The sequence below is a fragment of the Astyanax mexicanus genome, chromosome 3, assembly GCF_023375975.1.
Source record: "Astyanax mexicanus isolate ESR-SI-001 chromosome 3, AstMex3_surface, whole genome shotgun sequence".
Taxonomy (NCBI): domain Eukaryota; kingdom Metazoa; phylum Chordata; class Actinopteri; order Characiformes; family Acestrorhamphidae; genus Astyanax; species Astyanax mexicanus.
Genome location: NC_064410.1, coordinates 39,163,191 through 39,172,448, shown reverse-complemented (window position 1 = coordinate 39,172,448; position 9,258 = coordinate 39,163,191).

Genomic DNA, 9,258 nt, shown 5'->3' with positions numbered 1-9,258 from the left:
TGCGTGCCGCTTTTTTTTCAGAGCCTAAACAATTAACTGTGTTGCAATTCAACAGGTCTGGTGTTGGTATACAACATATTTTGTCTTAACCAACATGCAGTATAGTCATTTAGTTTGCAATAAACTGGAAGCTGCCACCAATCTCTCACCTCAAGCTTGTCAACCAGCTTGACTGGGCAGGTTGTTTTTGTTACAGTAAAAGATGCACAGTGCCAGAAGCACTTTGCTAAAAAAAAATGTTTAATACTTGTGTTACAGTGGTTCTTTTTCTGGTTCAGACTATATGGGAAGTCTTTGGTGCCTTAATATACCGCAACAACACCAAGACCTGTTTAGAGACAATCATTACAACACTGTTCTAAGTGAAACTGTGGGCATCAAGTCAGCAATGTAGCTAACTATTTCCAGTTTCAGACATAAACCATGCAATACTCTTTCACTGGAAGCCATATTGGCTCAACCAGAATTCTTTTTGTCAGCTGGAGTTCCATCACCTGATTTTACGTTAAGGTCTGGCTTCAGGAGATGAGTGAAAAAAACTGGTGATTGTGCCCTGTCCTGTACACAGGTCATTTTTCTTCAGTAAAATAAGATTTTTAATATATCAATTTATTTAATGAAGTTCCGGAAAGCAGCAATTTAATGATTTTTGTTACATTTTGACAGTTTAGGCAGATTTTTCTTTTTTTTTTTTTGTATTACAATTACAATTTAAACTTTCAAACATGTAACCTTAAAACCTTTAAATGTAATGCTTGACAATATATAGGTGTGTAATATCCAGATCAATATCAAGAACCTTAAGTAAAAATGATTAAAGATATAGCATTGTTTGTCATATCACTATAGGGCCTATAGTGATATGACAAAGAATGCTATATCTTTAACTTATAGTATAGGCCATTGTGACACAGCCTAAGCTTTTATCATTTATTTTACATTACTTTTATGCTGTAAGTAGTTCTATAAGCAGTACTTGAATACTGGAACAAAAATCTTGAGTTGATACCTTAACTTCTACATAAGTTTTTTTAAACCCTACTAGTATTTACTACTGCATCTCAAAAAATAGAATATCACTGAAATGTTACTTTATTTTAATAATTAATGTCATAATATATGCAGTTCATATTTTTTATTGATGTATTACACACAGAGTGATCTATTTTAAGCGTTTATTTCTTTTATTGTTGATGATTATGACTTACAGCCAATGAAAACCCAAAAATCTGTATCTCAGAAAAAATTGAATATTACCTAAGACCTGTTGGTACTTTTTATCTCCATAAAAGTTGTCAGCAGAGGGAAGCATGAAGTGCTGTAAGACTTTCTGAAAAAATAGAAAACTGTACTGACTTTAGACTTGATATAACAACACCAGCAGATGAGATGGCTCTCCAAACCGTCACTGAAAATCAGTAAATTTTACATTTCAAATCAAGGCAACAGAGTCTGGAGAAAGAGTGAAAAGGCATAAAGTTCAAGCTGCTCGAGGTCTAGTGTGAAGTTTCCACAATCAGTGAGTGTAAATTAAATGTAATGCTCCTTCATATTAGCAGCGCCATATAGAGATACGGCTATATCTGTGTACTCTGCATACTACAATGACTGTTAAAAGTTAGAGAACTAGTCAGGATCTGGATCAGCTAGTACTGACTGCGCTTCCTGTATGTTTGTGCTGTTTGAGCTCTCCCCAGGTAAACACGACCAATACAGTCAGTTCAGATCAATAATACTCAAATAATGATGTTTACAGCGTGTTATATAACATATTTACCCATCATGTAACTTATAGTCAAAATAATGTCTTTAATCTGTTACGAAGATGAGGTTTTGTGTGCTTGAGAAAAATCTAGCTCAAATAAACAGACAGAAAAAAATGTTAACCTACGTTAGCTGGTAAATGCTAACTTACTTTACAGTTCAAATTCAACTTTAAAAAGGCAAACAAAAAAAAGACTTTTAAGGGAGTAAGGTATGAAGATGTCTGTTTATTTGGGCTAAAATATGTTACTGTTACAGCTTAGCTAATATTAGCTATTAGTTATTAGTGTGTTGGTTGTTGACTCTATTTAAGCTAATGCCTTTCCTTGAACTATCCACAATTAAATTAGATATATCCAGTAGTTTCCCAGATAGCCAGCGACTTTGGCCCGGACTCGTTTCTAAGTCGGCACTGCTGGTTTAGAGTCGCAAGCAGAAAAATACTTCTGGCCCACAGCTGGCCCAGTGTCCCTTTCTGACTGTTCTGCATAGTGTCACTGAGCAGTCGTTTTGGTGCTGGTGAAGGACTGACGCACCTGACTTGTTGATTATCTGAACACAGGTGTGTACTGGCTCAAATACGGCAGACGACCCTGTACCAGCACTGTTATAGTACACACACACACACACGCACGCGCACACGCACACGCACACACAGCCTGTTATAGGACTGCTTCACACACACACACGCACGCGCACACACACACACACACCCAGAGAGTCTAATTCTATTGGCCACATAAGCTGTGTGTGTGATCACGTTTAGAGTGATCTAGATGATATTTACCTTGGTGCCCCTGCGCATCAGCCCAGTTCAACCCGTGCGGTTTCTCGTAGCACTTGGCGCGCGGATTCCTCAAACATTAAAACTTTCGTCAACTGTCAGCTATCCTGAAACCTTTGAAGTTTGTAGGTAGGTAGCAAACCTACGTACCTAAGTATTAAGTACCTTTTTTGAAATATCATTTATTTAGATTCCATGTACTTAATAAATATTTTGACCGTCAAATATGAGTTATAACCCTATCTGTGTGTCGCCTCTTCAGTTAGCTAAGCTAGCTAACTTAGCAGCATATCAAGGTGATATTATCTGAGGCAAACTTATCTCAGAATGTAGCATTAAACACATTTCATGTTAATGTAAATGATAATGCAGCTATAACAGTCACTAACAGACAACCAAAAAGTATGGTTTTACTTGAAATTAAAATTGTTAACTAGCTAGTGTACAAGGCCAGAACAGAAGTACTGTTTCGGTAACGTTATTTAGGTTAGCTAAGCTAATAAATAGTTAGCTTGCTAGGATAGAAACCAGCTAGTTTGCTAGCGTTAGCTTAAATGCTTTTACAAACATACATACTGTAAAAGCATTTAGGCTTGCTAGTTAACCAATTTGGTAGTTAGCTAGCGAATTGTTCTTTATTAGCTAACCTAAATGCTTCCACAGAACTTTTGTTTAGATATTGTACATTAGCTAGCTAGTCAGCTAGGTTAACTTAGTGGTTGTGTGTCTCTACAAGTCACTGTGTAATGTTTGTTTTAGCTAGCTTTTTAGTTAAATAAAATGGTGCTGTGTCTGTCAGTTAATACAAAAAATCTTTATTCAGTAATAAAGATCAGTAATATGTTCCTGCACACTCTGCTACTTCGTTAAAAATGTAAGTACTTTATTAACTTAGCTAGCACAGTTTTATATAAACACACTCACTACTACCAAATAAGCTTTAGTCAACATTTCTCTAATTTGTAAAATCACACTAGAAGTTGTTTGTGTGTGCAGTAAGTTATATTAGTATACTAGAGACAAAAGTGTTTTACTTAAAAAATGTAAAATCAAATTACATACAGTTATCTATAACTAGACACAACAGGAGAATTTAACAGCATTAAGTAAAATAGTGGAGCTTTTCAGAGCAATTAACTTATTCATGTTTTATATTATATTTATATATATCCTAAATTTCCTTCGGGATAAATAAAGTATCTATCTATCTATCTATCTATCTATCTATCTATCTATCTATCTATCTATCTATCTATCTATCTATCTATCTATCTATCTATCTATCTATCTATCTATCTATCTATCTATCTATCTATTGGCAGAAAATGAAATAGGAAAATCATAGATGCCTTTTATTATTGTCAGTAAATTAATATATGTTTTAATGTTGCTGCCCCTACTTTCGCTTCTGCTAGTGCCCAATTTTCCAAGTACTTATGTTAAGAATGTGATGCTGAATTTAAAATGGCCAACATTATGGGCAAAAAAAAATGGTCACAATGGGCAAACATAACATTATATTTGCAAATATGACTGCAATAAACATATTTAACATTAAACTATTACTGTACTTTGATTCTATTAGTTGATAGTTGTATCTATAGAAACAAGCGTACAATTAAATATGTGTAGAGAAGGTATAACTTGCTTTTAGAGCCTACTCAGGAAATATAAATAAGCAAAACTATACTGGTGTGTAATGCTCTCAGGCTAATGATAGGTGTTGCATTGGACGCTAATGCCAACATGTTCTCCAAACGGGAGTAAGATATAAATTTACTGAGGAGGAGACATCAATGAATTATTAAATTATCTTTATTTTAATTGTCTTATATTATTTTAATATCTATAATCAACACATTTTCCGTATAATTAATGTAGATGTATTTATTTATTTAAGTAGTACAGTATGGTGGACCAAAAATGACATATGTATAAATAAATAAATGCATACATGAATGTAGAAATAAATAAATACACGCATGAATAATTGTATAGTTAAATAAATAAAATAATACATACATTTCTTATTTATTTTTTATATATTTTTTAATTATTCATTTATATGTGCATTTATTTATTTTAACATTTGTTTATTCATTCATTTATTTCCACATTTATTTATTGATTTATTTCCACATTTATTTATTGATTTATTTCCACATTTATTAATTTATTTATTTCTGTATTTCTGCATTTGTATGATAGTTAGGTAGGTGGTCCTATCCTCGCTCTAAAGCAAGATTGTTTTTTGAGCTGCAATAGTTTTGGCTCTACTGCTCCTGTCTTGGCCTGCAGCGGCGACATTTTGAAGCTGTTGACCCTCATTTATTTTCAGCAGTTGTTACTGCAGTAGGAGTTATAGCCGTGATGTTGCTGTGCCGTCCCTTTGTTTCCTTCTCACTGATACCGGAAGTACAGGACGGTGGAGTGTGCGCCGGGACACACACAGCAGCACAGCGGGGTGTGCTCCGGTACACCAGTGTGTACTGGTGTATACACCACTGTCCTGTTGTGTACTGGTGTGTAAAACACTGTAGGGTTTACTGGTGTATACACCACTGTACTGGTGTGTAAAACACTTCTTTACTGGAACCCCCATGTCTGTTTTCTTGTGAATTACTGTATAAAGACAGCCGCTGTACTTCTGTGTCCCGCAACCAATCCTGCTTTAATTGCTCTAATTACCATAGACATGCAGAAATGTGGAAATAAATAAATGAAGAAATGTGGAAATAAATAAATGAAGAAATGTGAAAATAAATGAATAAATAAATGTAGAAATGTTGAAATAAATAAATGAATAAATGTAGAAATGGTGAAATAAATTAATGAATAAATAAATAAATAAATGCACATTAATATATAAATAAATGTATAAATAAATAAGAAATGTATTTATTAATGTATTTATTTACCTATGCAAATATTTATGCGTGTATTTATTTATTTATTTATTTATTCATTCATTTATATGTTCATTTATTTATATATTTATTTATTTCAACATGTATTTATTTATTCATTTATTTATGTCTATATTTATGTATTTCTACATTAATATGTGCATTTATTCATTTATACTTATGTCATTTTTGGTCCTCCATAGTACAGATCAAACACACACAAACCTATACAGTATGTGTGTATGTACATTACTGTGAAAATGTTTTAGGCCGATGCAATTTTCTTAAAACCAATTATCTCAATATTAAGAGAGTTTTACGTAGCAAAGGTACCATGCATTAAAACAGATGCAAATAAAAATAAATACGGTAAAAAGTAACAAGAAGTCCACAGGTGCCAAACCTTTAACCTTAAACCTATTAAACCAATGTTATTCATAGTACAGAGTAGGGCTGTGAATCTTTGGGAATCCCACAATTCGATTCAGATTTGCAAATTGTATTCTGTTTCTGTTTTCTTTTTTTTCCTTTTTTTTAATATGTAAAATTTATGAATTAAACATAAATTTAATACAAGTCTTTGTTTTATGTCTTTCTTTGAGCTTTTTTTTCTCATTAACACTAATTGAGTAAACAAAATACTTTATTTAAACCAATGGTAAGTTCCTTATTAGTGTTTCCTATAATAATATATAATATATATAATATAATATAATAATATAATAATCATATTGATGTACTGATGTACGAAGTGGTTATTTACGTAAATTTTATGTACAAATAGCTTGTAGCTTGTAGTAGTAGGAATAACATTGTAGGTTCCTGAATCTACTAATTCACCAACAGTAAAAGACAAAGTACCTTCAGTTACAAGCAGTTTGCTTACTCTATTCAGCCCAATGTTGGGCACTGGACCGAGTCAGAAACCGGAAAAGGCCCAGACCTGGTCCTACGTTCAAAAAGACACTGGACCGAGTCCGGTGACCGAATCTCAGCCAGCTTTGAGGAGTCAGAAACCGAGTAAGGCCCAGTCCTGGTCCTACGTTCAAAAAGACACTGGGCCGAGTCCGGTGACCGAATCTCAGCCAGCTTCCAGAACAGTCAGAAACCGAATAAGGCCCAGACCTGGCCCCACATTCAAAAAGACACTGGGCTGAGTCCGGTGACCGACTCCCAGCCAGCTTTGAGGAGTCAGAAACCGAATAAGGCCCAGTCCTGGTCCTACGTTCAAAAAGACACTGGGCCGAGTCCGGTGGCCGGTTCTGGGCCAGCTTTGAGGACAGTCAGAAACCAGCTAAGGCCCAATTCTGGGCCAGCACTCGGTGGCTATCTGGGTTTGACTATCACAGTTACATGCAGATTGACAATTCAAGATATCTATTTTTACAATCTTACTTCTAAAATGGGCAATTTAAGATAACCATTAAATTATGACTAGTTATAAAGTAAATCCTGACTAATATCCTAAATCCTAAATATTTGAATTAAGCAAGTGACACCATTTGTAGTAGTGGTAACCTTAATTACCTTATTATCCTCAGTTCCTTCCAAATATTAGCAACATATAGTAAAATACTTCAGTGTGTATTACTCTGCTTAACCATCATTTTTGGAAGAAAAAAACAACATTATAACGTAATATTATTGCATAGAAGACCTTGATGAAAGTTCTCCAGAAGGCATCTAAGACTCTAAGAATGACTGTAAGACTGTAATAATGTAACAATCATTGCTTTAATACTAGGTATCAGCCTTATAAAAGTGTATCTTCAGCGTTTGCAGTCTCACATAGATTTATTTTACTGCGCACTATTAGGGTAATTACGGTAATTTCACAGCCGACGCAGCTCTCCTGGTCCGTCGTGTAAATTCTCTGCTGTGCTGCTGCTGCTGCTGCTGGAGGAGGATTAAGAGAGACTCTGCTGCTTTCATATTTCTGTATTTGATTGAAAATAAACTAGTAATCAAGATATTGAGATCTTTTCCAGCTGATTTTACCCCCGGATCAGAGGAGGACTCTTTGTGGGTTGTTAACCAGCTTTAGGATGTGTGTTAGCTAGCTAAGTTAGCTAAGTTGTGTGTGTAGTTAGCGTTAGCCAGCTAAGTTAGCTGGGTTATGTGTGTGTTAGTTAACTGGCTAAGTTAGCTAGGTTATGTGTGTGTTAGCTAGTTTAAATGTGTGTTAGTTAGCTAGGTTATGTGTGTTCGTTTGCTAGCTAAGTTAACTTTAATGTGTGGGTTAGTTAGCTAGGTTATATGTGTGTTAGCAAGTTAAATGCGTGTGTGTTAGTTAGCTAGGTTAAATGTGTGTTAGTTAGCAAGCTAAGTTAGCTAGTTTAAATGTGTGTGTTAGTTAACTAGGTTAAATGTGTAAGTGTTAGTTAGCTAGGTTAAATGTGTGTTATTATTATTATTATTATTATTATTATTATTATTATTATTAATAATAATGTATATTTCCCTTTATAATACTGTGACATGATCTGCACTAACTCCTAAAGAAGAACACAGTAAATCCTCAGTAATTAGTTACCATGTTTCTCACTTTATAATACTGTGGTATGATTTGCAGTAACTCCTCATTAGTAATGGGTTACCATGTGCTGCTGTTAACTCCCGAAAAAAGAAGACAGGGACCCCTTATTAATTATCTATGAAGAACACAGGGATGCCTAGTCCGTTATCTAACACAAATAGTTATTCATTTAAACATGATTTCCCCCAGAATAAGGATGTAGGACACAACCTACAGTAAAGCTGTATGTGAGCCATCACTTCTACTGAGCACATCTCCAGGAGCACTGAAGAAGAGCACAGGTTTAGAATAAACACCTGTAACACACTGACAGAATATTACAAAAATGGGGGTTAAGCAGACTGCTGCACATTTCAGTGTGTCTAACATTAAGAAGATATTGAGGATACTAAGGTAAGTAAGGTTAATATATGATAAGTGGTGTCACTGACTTTAATATCACCACTGATAGAATAACCTGCAGCAGCAGATAAACACACTGATAGAGGCTAGCGGTCCGGCGCTGTGGAATTACCGTAATTACCCTAATAACGGGCACTAAAAGTCTGTGAGACTGCAAGGCTAAAGATGAACGTTTATAAGGTTGGTGCTGAAAATTAAAGCAGTGACCATTAAAACAAAATTGAGTACAGTCAGTCTTAGAGTCTTCTGGAGAACATAAATAATGTCTATTATGTAATAATATTAATTTATTTTTTATTTTATTTTTTTTCTTTTAAAAATGGGGTTTAAGCAGATTACGACACACTGTAGTATTTTACTATATGTTGCTAATATTTGGAAGATAATGATGATAATAAGTTAATTAAGGTTACTACTACTACAAATGGTGTCACTCAAATATGCCTAATATCACCACTGATGAATAATTGTTTGTGTAGACTGATTTAGATCTATAGTTCCCCAGGTGGCATGTAAGGGTTTTCAGTAGTTAATGTTGATTTGAGCAGTAATTAATGAATAGTTATTATAAAGGAGACATAATTAGTAAGTAGTTCTCTGGGAGATATGTAAGTCTCAGTAATTATTGTGGAGTTAATAGTGAACTACTATTATCATTAGTTCAGTACGATCTACTGAGTAATTATTCAGTACTCCCTGGTAGTTACTGCTTAGTTACTGCTTAGTTACCTATTAACTATGGAACAGTATTATAAAGTGTTACCAAAATTAGGAGTTTCTTTGATTTTACCAAATTGAAAACCTCTGGCATATAATCAAGAGGAAGATGGATGATCACAAGCCATCAAACCAAGCTGAACTGCTTT